This window comes from Melospiza melodia, chromosome 17 (assembly GCF_035770615.1).
Source record: "Melospiza melodia melodia isolate bMelMel2 chromosome 17, bMelMel2.pri, whole genome shotgun sequence".
Classification (NCBI taxonomy): domain Eukaryota; kingdom Metazoa; phylum Chordata; class Aves; order Passeriformes; family Passerellidae; genus Melospiza; species Melospiza melodia.
The window spans coordinates 3,392,501-3,403,731 of record NC_086210.1 but is presented as its reverse complement, the minus strand read 5'-3'; the positions used below and the strand labels follow the sequence as shown (position 1 = coordinate 3,403,731).

At 52.5% G+C, this 11,231-nt stretch overlaps 1 pseudogene; it reads right to left on the bottom strand.

The window, feature by feature from the left end:
* Nucleotides 1–8,075: 8,075 nt before the first annotated feature.
* Nucleotides 8,076–11,231, bottom strand: part of LOC134426181 (28S ribosomal RNA) — a 7,661-nt pseudogene continuing 4,505 nt past the window's right edge.

Sequence of the window (11,231 nt, the reverse complement as noted above, 5' to 3'; positions counted from 1 at the left end):
AATATTGCATAGGGAAATGTAAGATAACAACAATTAGCAATCAATCAGATAATACACATAACCAATAACACATCTGAAATCATACAATTATCAGTCACTACAACACTGAACTGTCATCCCAGAGTCTGCGACAGCTGATGAACCTTGAAACAACAGAGAACTGGAGAACTCATGTCCAGATTCATGTTTCTCCAAACTCCCTTTGAAATCAGGCTCAGCTATCATATATGGTCAAATTGCCAAGCCAAAACGACTTGAATACTTCTTGTTGCAGAAAACATCTGGGCTGATTCTCAATCATTCCATTCAAGTAGAGCTAGAACTTGGCAAGAGTTCAAACTCTAATTGATGTGCATTACTTAATATATTTTAAAACAAGACTCTTAAAAACAGCAATTATGAATAGGAAACCTTACGAATAAAGATCAATCAAACTATTAAAGAATTGAATCCCTCCAAAACTTCTGTCAGGAGAGAAATTCTTCAAACACAGCAAACCTCTTGAATTCTCGGCTGAGGTACTGTATAATAACTGAAGAAATAATAAATGAAGAAAAACACGAAACTGGCAATCTGGATTTAAAAGAAACCTAAAAAACATGAGTAGTTAAGAAACAAAAAGACAAGATTCTGAAGAGACACATGTCTTGTAGATGATCACACAAAGAGATAGTGAAACACATGGAAGCTGGCTGTTGGGGTTGGCTGCGTGCCCACTGCCGCGGGACCGGAGCAGGGCTGGTACCTCGGGCACCCTCTGCACCTTGACCATGCCCCGTCTCTGCCTGTGCCATCACGGGAGTGCAGGCGCTTCTGCCCTGACCGCGCCTCCCCTGCACTCGTCTCGGCGCAGGCGCGGTCTTGGGAACGTCCTCTCTGCCTGTGACCAACGCCTGCGCTGTCCCAATCCCGATCTGGCTCCGTTCCCGCTTGGCGGTGTCCGTGCCGCGTCTGAGAACTGGGGAAAAACCCTCCCCTCTTTCCTGCCTGCGTGTGCGGTGTCCTGCAAACCCTCTCTGTTCCCGCCGACCACGTCCACGTCCCCCCACCCGGGGGTTCGCCACCCTGCGGCGCGGAAGGCGGAGGCTCCGCCCAGGCTCTCAGACTCTGAGTTAATGACGGTGCCTTGCGCCTCCGAGTTAAACGGTGGTGCCTCGCGCTTTCTCCAACAGCCCGTCCCAAAATGACTGCGCCCGGTCTTTTCCGTCAGCCGGCGCGCCTGGGCTTGGGAGCCGCAAAGAGCGTCCCCACGGCTGTGAATCCCTGCGCTCAGCAAAATCACAATCACCCACAGTCTGCGTAGCCGCCCCAGCACCCAGCCAGGGCACCACAGGCAAACAGTTCTGCGCGGCTTTCCACGTTTCTTGCTCCTGCCGTGTTTTCCGTAGAGCCCACACGACTCTCCCCCATAATTTGAGATTCCGCCCCGAGCCTGAGGATATGGCCTCCTCGGCTAGGGCCTTGGTACACCTATACCACATTTCTGTGTGGAGAATATCCACCGGCTGCCCAATAACCCCAATCCGCAATAGCCTTGATACTACGAGGGCAAAATCCCCTGGCTTGCAGTCAATACCCCACTGCCTGTGAACATGAAAAATGACCTTCGCAAGGGCCTCCATTCCTCTCGCTGGTCCGGGAGTATCCTCCCCGCCGAGCTGGGCCAGCTGCTGCGGCCGTCGTTCACCCGACCAGGCGATTCCCGTCCCCCGGGCAAAGTCCCAGGTTTTGGCACCACTTTGTTGCCTCCGCTGGAGGTGTGATGACCTTATTCGGGAATGGCACAGTGACAATGCCCCTGCCACTCAGGCCACGTACTCGCAGACACCAATGTGGTGGATGGCAAATGGCATTTATTAACGGTTACACAGGGTTATTTTTAACGGGGGTTAACGGCCAACAAAATGGGGGGGCTAAGTAACTTTAACAGTAAAGGGGAGGGGTTCTGTCTACCCGTAACATCACTAGATCTTCCAATAAGTCCCTAATCTCCCACATTTGCAGTTTAAGAGGGCATCATTTATTCAGGCCTGAGGTCTAGCAAGGGATAACTCCTAACATTATGTGAACATGTAATTCTCCCAATGTCACTAAATGTGTATTAGAATTTATCCATTACCGTAAAACCCACCCCAAGTTCCCAGATTTAGTCCTTTTTTCTATCACTGCATTCTTGAGCCAGATGTCTTGTTGTCTTCCAACCATTCCTGCTGGGAAGGCAGCCCCTGCATGCCTTGTTCCTGTGCTAAAAGCTCACAGGCACAGTAAAAATGAATTAACCCTTTTGATAATGAGCCAAAGGCTTTGTGTGGGCAGGCAGAGGGAGGCAGGAGGCAGAGCTGTCAGCAAAGGAAGGGCCCAGCCAGGTGGGGCAGCCGGGGGATGCCGACAGCCTGCAGGGACAGAGGCACAGGGCAGGGACTCCGTGGGACAGCCTGGGCTGCACAGGGCACAGGGATGGGCAGCAGCTGCAAGACAGCCCTGCCAGAGCCAACTTGGGCAGCACTTTGGCCATGGCTGCTGGCCCTGGGGCCAGGAGGGGACAAGTGACCCTTGCAGGCCTGGGGCCTCATTGTCTCCTTGTCCCTGCTCAGCAGCCTGGCAGATGCCGCCCCATGATCCTGCCCTTGGCATTGCACATCCCCGCATGCCAGTGCCCATCCCAGGAAGAGCCCTGAGCAAGGAGGGAGGGACAGGATCTGCCTGGCCAGGGGCTGGGGCTCAGGCCTTGGCCCTTTGCATTCCTCAAACACATCCAGCTTTGCTCAGCACCAGAGACACCTTTCCCTTGCTGTCCCCACGTGTCATCACTGCCTCCAATGTTCTGCTCTGCCTGGAGAACTTCCTCAGTTGTGTCCCTCAGTGGGACCCATTAAAACTTGTAGAAACTTTGGAGTTTAAATTTAATTTTTAGTTCCTGAGAAGTTCTTTGAACACTCTCTGGGACTGAGTCTTATGTAAACAGCAGCAAAGCCCTGAGAGGGTCATTAAAGTCCTTGTGCTGTGTCTGTGCTGCTGAGCTGGGCTGGGCTTCTGCCACAGGAGCTCTTGGAAACCAAGAAGAACACAAAAAGTCATTTCTCCTGATGAGCAGCTTTTCTCTCAGTCCAGCAGGGCTGAGGGCACTGCTTGCAGGTACCTGAGAGCAGTGAAGCAGAGAGAGACTTAAAGGAACTGGAAGGACAATTTTAAGCTCATTCATGGAGAAATCTTCCCAGTTTTTGACACAGTCAGTTTCTGGCTGCAGGGACCTCCTAAAGCTGGAGATGGCAGGACTGATGTGACTGTAAGGATGGCTCTGCTGCCCTTTCTGCTTTGGGGGAGGATGTGCTGCAGAGTGGGGTTGCCCTGGGCACCGTCAGAGGGACAGGGCAGGACAGCTCCTGCTGCCAGGGATGGCTGCATGGGGTGAAGCTGGGGCTGCAGTCAGGGCTGCCCAGGGCTTTCCTGCAGAGCAGCTCCTGCAGCCCTCAGGGCTCTTGGCCAGCCCAGGGCATGTGCCACCTGCCAGGGGCAGCTCTCAGCCTGCCTGGCAGCTCCCCATGGACGCTGCAGGTGAGCGGTGGGTGCACGGAGTGACTCCTGCCAGGGCAGGTCCTGCTGCTGTGAAGAGGGTGCTGTGTGGGCCAGGGCTGCTCAGAGCTCCAGCTCATGCCCAGCTCATTCCTGAGGGGACTTTTCATGGGGTCATTCAGGGCAGGGGTTTCCTGCTTGGGTCTCTGCTTTCCTGAACCTGTGCTCCCACTTTTCCCTGCTCAGCTTGGTGGCAATGGAAACTCAGCTGTGCGGGCCAGAGCAGGGGCTGAGGTTCTTCAGCCATCACACTGAGTTTTCCTGGGAACCTCAGCAAGAGCCTACACCTGCCCAGCCTCCAGATCCATGCAGCATCACCTTTCCCTGGTGCGCAGGCTGGGGGAGCTGTTCTTTAATCCCTGTAGGACCCAGCAGCTGCAGGGCAGGGCTGGCCCAGGGGCTGGGCTGGGCTTCGGCAGCTCTGGCAGGGAAGGAGCCCGGGGCCACAAGAGCAGCTGGGGCTGGGGCAGCTCCAGCAGCAGAGCCGTGGGCAGGGAGGGAGGGAGGGAGGCAGTGCTGAGGGCAGCCCTGCTGCAGGGCAGATGTGGCACCTGCTGGGCCTGCCCTGCAGGGCAGACACTACCCTGAGCAGCACAGCTCTTGTGTCCCCTCGCAGCCAGCACAGCCCTCAGCCCGGGGGCTCAGGGCCCTCAGTCCCTCCTGGGCCAGCAGAGCAGCCCCAGAGATGAAGGGCATCTCTGCGGCCATGTGCCCATTCCCTGCTGACCAGGGCCTGAGGGCCACTGTCCTGCCCTGCTGCTGCCTGGCAGGGGCTGGGCAGGGCTGGCCAGGGAAAGGCTTTTCCTCAGGCCCAGCTCTCTCTCTCTCCTTGCCTTGCCCAGGTGCTGCTGGCATTGCTGAGGGGCTCTCTGCAATGGCAGTTCCAGCTGCAGGGCCAGGCCCAGCCCTTGGGCTCCTCCTGTGCAGGCTGAGCACAGCAATGGGGTGTCCCAGCTCCCTGTGCCCGGGGAGCTCTGGGCAGGGCAGCCTGGGACCCTGGCAATGAGCCCACTCTCCTCAAGCACTGCCATGGACAGGACCCTTGGTGTGTCCTCAGGATGCCATCCAAGCTGTCAGCTGCCTCCAGGGTACACTGGGGAACAGGAGTGTCCTTGGCCAGAGTGGGGCTGGGACTCTGAGAAAGGCTAAACCAGTTTGCTTTGCTGTGGGTCCCTCTGCTCTCAGTTGTGTCAGGCTGATTTCCAGGGGAACACAGGGACTGCCCTGGATTGCAGAAAAGGGCAGCTGGGGACCGACGGAGTGACAGAGCAGCTCCCCTAGCCCTTCACTGAGTTCCAGCCACTGCTCTTGCCTTGCACAGCTGTCTCTGCTCTCCCTGGGTGAAGCAGGAAACCCTCTCAAACTGCCTTTGGCCATCACCCTCCCTTAGTCCTGGGACAGAAGATGCTGCTGAGCTCCTCAGCCTCAGGAGCTGTTTGAGCTGATGGAATCTAACCCCAGGACTTGCCCCTGTCCCCATTCCGTGACCCCACTGCTTCAGAGCAGAGCTGACCCCTTGGTGTCCATGGGCAGAGCCCCTGCTCATCACAGCAATGGGGCCAGATCCCAGAAAAATTCCAGGCACGGGGCTGAAGGAAGAGCTCTGAGAAAAGGAAAACTGGGGGGCACAGAGCAACAGGGGCAGGGCTGGGAGAAAGGGCTTGCACAGAGCTCAGCAAAGTCTGCCCTGACTTGTCATTGTCTCCCCTTTGAACATCTCCCCATGACCCACTGTCTCCCAGCCGGTATTGGCATTAATTGTTGCAATAAAGGTGGTGTATTGAGATGGCCCCAGATTTGCCAGGCTCCACAACATTTGCCCTGTGCACCTGACCTTGTTGGGGTCATTATCATGCTGTCTATCCCTCCCAAAGAGTACCTCCAATACTGTTACTTCTCTCAGCTGTTGGATCCCATCCTCTAGTCTTCCAGCACATTCTATGGTGCTGCTCCTGCATTCTCTCCCTATGAACAAACCTCTCTCTGACACTTATTAAAAGCCCTGGCTCCCTTACAAAAATCTGATTGATACCTGAGTCCTGGGTCAAGCGTCCCAAATTCCTTGCCTCACCACCATCCAGCTGGACACCTGTACCCATAAGATCCCAGACCCAGAGTAACCAGGTTGTATAAGCCTCACATCCCTGTGCGTACAATGTCTGTGTGCAGATTACAGAGACTTTTGTACATCAGGGACTCAGTGATGATCTCAACCATTGGCTCCCCTGTGAGTTGTGAGGGCCCTCCATTCTTATCCTTGTCTGGGTGCTCTGATTTCATCTTAGACCGCCTCGTTTCCACAGAGCAACTGCTGCTGGCTGTGACTGCCTCTGCAGTTCAGCTGGAACTTGGACAGTTGTAACATCTGTGGGTTCCGCTGCTGCACCATCAGACTCTCCCTCTTTGAGGCAGGGGGAGGTTTCCTCACCAGCTGGGGAAGTGTATTCCTTCAGCATCTGGCCCATCTCACACATCTCCTTCATCAGACCCCCCACCCAATCTGGGTGGTTCATTTCTGAGGTGGGCTGTGGGGCGTGGTCAGGCTCTGGGGTGTTGAGGATTTTTTGTAGGTTGAGGAGTTCTTGCTAGACAATGGCCATATTCGGCCGATGCACAATCCAGCCTGCTTGTACTAATGGACAATGAACACATTCACAAACAATGGATAATGGACATATTCAGAAATGGGGTCAGTATATCCTTGAGAAAGATACAAGAAGAAGAGTCATCAGGACTCAGCAAGTTTGTCAGCAAGCTTGGGAGAGTGAGAAAAAAGAGAAAGCAATGGGTGGGCCAGACAACCACAGCAAGATGCACGAAAAATTAGATGATCCAATCAGCATTTAATTTAGATGTGTTAACAGCTAGGATTAACCAATCATGTATTAGCTAGAGAAGCGTGGGCAGTAGAAACTTATTATAAATCTAGTCTTTTTAGGGATAATAAATTTGGCTTCACTTGATCATATTGGTCATGGTGTGATGTCCCTGAACATCCACACTTCGCAACTGGGCTCCTGGAAGTCTTCATCTATGTCACATTCCGTGGGTTTTTATTTACTCCTTATTTGTCCATCCTGTAGAAAAGGATTGGTGTCAGTGGGAAACTGACATTGCTTGTTTGAAGGGGAGCCCACCCATCCTGCCTGAGGATGATGAACTCCTCTGTTTTAAAGTCTCTTTTTGAGGGTCTCTTCTTGGGTCTTCTACAGGTTGGTTTTTTGTTTCCTCTCCTCCAGGCTGTCCTGGCCTGTGCTGGGAAAAGCCCACTGCAGGGACATCTGTGCACCCTGGGATCCCAGGGTCCTGGGCATCTGCATGGGGATGGGCAACATAACAAAGGACTGTCTGGAGGCCTTTGGAAATGGGAATTTATGGACAGGTGGGACTGCTCAATCTGACTGCACCAGGCCCTCACCTCTGGATCTCCTTCCTGCTTGGCAGGGTTCCGTTTCCAGGAAGTGTGGGCAAGGACTGGCACTCACCTGCACAGAAAGGCTTCTGCCTTTTGTCCCTGTAGCTAAACCCAGGGTGAGATTCCTCCTTTAGTGCTCAAAGAAAGGAAAGGAAATCCCAGAAGGGATGTGCTCTGTCTTTGAAATCATTACCAATTGTGAGGAAGACCCCTGCTAAAGTAGGATGTGTCCCTTATCAAAGAAGGTCACCCTTCTGACCAAACTGATCCCAGCCCACAGGCCAGGCCTTCTGCTGGGCTCCGGAAGGGGTGCTGCAGGCAATGTGCTCAGGGGAGAGACCTCCACTGGCCTCACTTCTCTCAGGGATAACACATCCCATCCCATCCCAAGGGTTCCCAGGATGGCCACAGACAAGAGCAATGGGATCCAGCACACTTAACGACTGTGTCGAATATCAGGTTTAGGACTTTCCCAACCAGACAGTCATGAACCACATATCCTGAACATGAAGTAGATATGAAAATAAAATAAAAAAGAAAACCCGGACATTTAACAAGGACCTTTTCCCCAGGACCTCCAGGACTGCACTGAGCAGGTTCTGGGGCAGAACACATCCCACAGCTGGCCCAGGAGCCCCATGCAGTGCTGGGGGGTTCCTGACCCTCGGGCCCACTGAGGCTCTCCTGGGCCAGGGAGCTGTCTCAACTGCCACAGCACTCGGGCACCACACAGGTGCCTCAGTCCCACCAGAGAACAGACACCCACAAGAGGGTGAGACCCTTCTGCCACACACCAGGAGTGGAGAGGAACCTCCCAGGCCCCTTCACTGTCCCTTGGCACATTCATTTCAGCCTGACCCTCAAAGCCCTGCTCAGCAACATCCCCCACTAGAGTAGGATGTGTCCCTGGTCAAAGGAGGTCACCCCTCTGACCAAACTGATCCCAGCCCAAAGGCCAGGCCTTCAGCTGGGCTCTGGAAGGGGTTCTGCAGGCAATGTGTTCAGGGGAGAGATCTCCATTGGCCTCACTTCTCTCAGGGATAACACATCCCATCCCATCCCAAGGGTTCCCAGGATTATTATTGCAACAGCACATCATCAGAAGGGTAAAACTAACCTGTCTCATGACGGTCTAAACCAAGCTCAGATTCCCTATTAGTGGGTGAACAATCCAACGCTTGGTGAATTCTGCTTCACAATGATAGGAAGAGCTGACATCGAAGGATCAAAAAGCGATGTCGCTATGAACGCTTGGCCGCCACAAGCCAGTTATCCCTGTATTAAGTTTTCTGACACCTCCTGCTTAAAACCCAAAAAAGCCAGAAGGATCATGAGGCCCCGCTTTCATGGTCTGTATTCGTACTGAAAATAAAGATCAAGCGAGCTTTTGCCCTTCTGCTCCACGGGAGGTTTCCGTCCTCCCTGAGCTTGCCTTAGGACACCTGTGTTACGCTTTGACAGGTGTACCGGCCCAGTCAAACTCCCCACCTGCCGCTGTCCCCCGAGCAGGTCGTGGCCGGCGCGCACCGGCCGCTTGGCGCCAGAAGCGAGAGCCCCCCTCGGGGTTCGCCCCCCCCCGCCTCACTGGGTAAGTGAAAAAACAATCAGAGTAGTGGTATTTCACTGATGGCCGGGACGCCGGCGGGCGGGTCGCCCTGCACCGCCGAGCGCGTGCCTGGCTTCCCACTTATTCTACACCTCTCATGTCTTTTCACAGTGCCAGACTGGAGTCAAGCTCAACAGGGTCTTTTTTCCCCGCTGATTCCGCCAAGCCCGTTCCCTTGGCTGTGGTTTCGCTCGATAGTAGGTAGGGACAGTGGGAATCTCGTTCATCCATTCATGTGCGTCACTAATTAGATGACGAGGCATTTGGCTATTTATTAAACACATACAAACTGTATATGTTCCTTTTCCAGGTTAAGTAAGGTGGCCCGTCCACCTGATGTCCAAATCAGAATTTTTAACCCAAATATGGGCTAAGACGCGGTTATGAGGGATGAACCCCTCCCACCCAAAACCGATTCCACTGTCCAGTGGACCCAGCCAAGGGGAGGGGCCTTGTTTATTTACAATGTATTTACAGATACAGTCGATCTAGCTTTGCTTACAAAAATATGTACAATATCGACAGAGGCGAAGAGTACTTTAGATGCTAGGGCCCTCGCGGTTCTCTCTAGCCTCGTTTTAGAGAGACCAAGGGTGGTCAGCACCTCAGTATTCTTGCCTAACCATTTGCCACAGGCTCCCATGGGGAAGCCAACATATTCAATTTCCTTTGCATTCGTCAATTGTTCGATCTGCTTATGAAGGCGCTGATATTTCTTGGCCTTTTCCGAGGTGGCTTCACTCAATGAGATTTCAGAGTGCTCGTACCTCACTGTCACGTCAACCACGACTGCTTTAGACCCTTTAACAAAGATCAAATCCGGTTTAAACAATTCGTTTGCCTCATTCCTAATGTGTGGCTCCTTGTCTACTGCCCAACACTCCCTCTTAGCCTCTTCACTAAGAGTTTCACAGATGGCGTTATGTCTCTTAATCCTGGCTTCCTGAGTGATGGCGCAGTTGCCGACAATGTGGGCCACGGTCTCATATCTAGCTCCACAATGTCGGCAGGATTGAACAACATTCTCCTGTCTACCCCTAGCCAGGAATTCCCTTGTCGGGTAGACATAGGCTCTTAATTGTAGGGCCGTGATTAATTTTCGGTGAGGTATGCCCCCAAACCACCTTATCCAGGCATTACTGATCTCATCATTTTCAAAATTTTCAATTCCATGACCCTGGGATACCAGGTGGATCCACTTTTGAAATTCTAATTTCCTCCAATTACACGGTTTTGGATAGCAAATTTTAGGAGCGGGTGCTTCCCATTCAAGCCGGGCTTCATCATCACCCCCCAACTCTACCGCCGGTAGAGGCTCCCAAATTGATGGGACGGACTCTTGTGTCCCCCCTGCTTTTAGCCACAGTCTTTCAAATAACCGTTCCAGATGGATTTCCTTCAAATAATTCACAAGAGTCTCATCCGAAGACTGTGCCAATCTATGCAGTCTTCTCGCCTGTATACTTGGAATGAGCGCCACCAATCTGATGAGACCTAAACCACCATCTTTGAAACTCGAGTACAAGATCGCATCACATGTACTTTGTGGAAGATGAAGCCATTCCTTGACCGTATTACGAATCAACTGGTCAAGGGATTCGAGGAGGCCCACCTTAACCTCAGTATGGTCAGCCAAATATATCAGTCTCGGAATAGTATAAGTCCTGAGTATATCGACTTTCTGGAGAGGTTTTAAAGGCGAACGATCAATTCGATGGAGCCAAACAGTTAGCTTCTCTGATAATCTAGGGTCTGCGAAGCCAGTCCAGGGGTCTACCCATGTGCCAAGATATCTTTCTGAGGAACCTGGGTCGATCATGTTAAGAGGGGATCCGTTTATTACCCATGCGGGACAATCATTGATAGTATATGAGTCCCTTGTTGGCTTGATGTAAAAGCCAAAGTGTAAAAGTGACATTTTTCACCCTTCGTACTGAGGCCAGTAAGATTACAAAAGGCCTCCAGAATTTTGATGTTACAACACATGCCTTCCCAGGAATCACTCAGGAGCACTAGGTCATTGGCAAATGCCATGGCCGTAGTTTTCCAACCCCCATGATGGAAACCTTCACCTTCACGTTCAAGTTTACATAGAAGGGGGTCCATCGCTAAATTAAACAGCAGAGGTGACATAGGGTTGCCCTGTTTGACACCTGAGCGAATGTATATGGGGTCTGTTCTTCCCCTTCCAACGGAAATGTACGTCCTGACATCACGATACATTTCCCTCACTAAATCAATCACGTGTGAATCCACACCTCTCTGGACCAGACCCTCAAATACATGCTCATGACACACGGTGTCAAATGCCTTAGCGATGTCCACGAACACGACCCCCAGATGTTTGTGCTCTCCTTTTGCTGTTTTTACCACAAGTTGTAACAACTTGAGGTTCTCGGCACACCCTGATGCGCAAATAAAACCCCGTTGCCGGGGGTTAATGGGACAAGCTTTGGACAGCCTCGCCGTGGCGATCCTGGAAAATAGCCTAATCACCATTGAACCAATAGTGATAGGCCTCCAGTTATTGATATCACCAAGCTTCTCTACATCTGAAGACTTGGGTATCAAGACTGTCCTGCAGTCCCGCAGCGCATCTGGAATTGTACCGGTAATAAGCCAGAGGTTGAAGATCTC